This window comes from Triticum aestivum, unplaced genomic scaffold (assembly GCF_018294505.1).
Source record: "Triticum aestivum cultivar Chinese Spring unplaced genomic scaffold, IWGSC CS RefSeq v2.1 scaffold112474, whole genome shotgun sequence".
Lineage (NCBI taxonomy): Eukaryota > Viridiplantae > Streptophyta > Magnoliopsida > Poales > Poaceae > Triticum > Triticum aestivum.
In genome coordinates this window covers 1-1,205 of record NW_025281175.1, presented here as the reverse complement: position 1 = coordinate 1,205, position 1,205 = coordinate 1, and the positions used below count along the sequence as shown (strand labels likewise).

The 1,205-nt window shown below is 48.0% G+C and overlaps 3 non-coding genes across 3 annotated transcripts; all 3 read left to right on the top strand.

Moving 5' to 3' along the window:
* The first annotated feature begins 11 nt into the window (after positions 1–11).
* LOC123178517 (5S ribosomal RNA) lies at positions 12–130 on the top strand. Its single transcript, XR_006489640.1, has one exon. It is a non-coding gene; the product is annotated as a 5S ribosomal RNA (ribosomal RNA).
* A 367-nt stretch (positions 131–497) lies between these two features.
* LOC123178518 (5S ribosomal RNA) lies at positions 498–616 on the top strand. Its single transcript, XR_006489641.1, has one exon. It is a non-coding gene; the product is annotated as a 5S ribosomal RNA (ribosomal RNA).
* Positions 617–983: 367 nt separating this feature from the next.
* On the top strand, positions 984–1,102 carry LOC123178516 (5S ribosomal RNA). The gene has a single exon (XR_006489639.1). It is a non-coding gene; the product is annotated as a 5S ribosomal RNA (ribosomal RNA).
* Positions 1,103–1,205: the final 103 nt, after the last annotated feature.

Here is a 1,205-nt window from a genome sequence, read left to right as displayed (position 1 = left end):
GGAAACATGTCGGATGCGATCATACCAGCACTAAAGCACCGGATCCCATCAGAACTCCGAAGTTAAGCGTGCTTGGGCGAGAGTAGTACTAGGATGGGTGACCTCCTGGGAAGTCCTCGTGTTGCATTCCTTTTATAATTATTTTTTGCGCCTTGTGACAAACATGTCGCACGTGCGCGATATATATTAATCCCGTTATATTATGTTTGACGTTTGCGATATGTTTAAGCTCGATGCTCATTGCTCGCGCGTCTTGGGGCGGCTTTGTGGCGCGAAGAGCGCGTTCTGAAAGGGGTGGAAAAAACTCGTGTTGCTGCGGTATGGAGGGAGGGGTGGAAACCGTGGAAAACTCGTCTCCGTGATTGAGCGGGAGAGTAAGTAGTATAGGACATTATCCATTGTTAGGGAATGGTTGTAATGGTAGTGAGAATGTAGAATCGTCTTTGGAGCGGACCTGGGAGTGGAAAGCATAAGGGACGAAGACGGGGAAACATGTCGGATGCGATCATACCAGCACTAAAGCACCGGATCCCATCAGAACTCTGAAGTTAAGCGTGCTTGGGCGAGAGTAGTACTAGGATGGGTGACCTCCTGGGAAGTCCTCGTGTTGCATTCCTTTTATAATTATTTTTTGCGCCTTGTGACAAACATGTCGCACGTGCGCGATATATATTAATCCCGTTATATTATGTTTGACGTTTGCGATATGTTTAAGCTCGATCCTCATTGCTCGCGCGTCTTGGGGCGGTTTTGTGGCGCGAAGAGCGCGTTCTGAAAGGGGTGGAAAAAACTCGTGTTGCTGCGGTATGGAGGGAGGGGTGGAAACCGTGGAAAACTCGTCTCCGTGATTGAGCGGGAGAGTAAGTAGTATAAGACATTATCCATTGTTAGGGAACGGTTGTAATGGTAGTGAGAATGTAGAATCGTCTTTGGAGCGGACCTGGGAGTGGCAAGCATAAGGGACGAAGACGGGGAAACATGTCGGATGCGATCATACCAGCACTAAAGCACCGGATCCCATCAGAACTCCGAAGTTAAGCGTGCTTGGGCGAGAGTAGTACTAGGATGGGTGACCTCCTGGGAAGTCCTCGTGTTGCATTCCTTTTATAATTATTTTTTGCGCCTTGTGACAAACATGTCGCACGTGCGCGATATATATTAATCCCGTTATATTATGTTTGACGTTTGCGATATGTTTAAGCTCG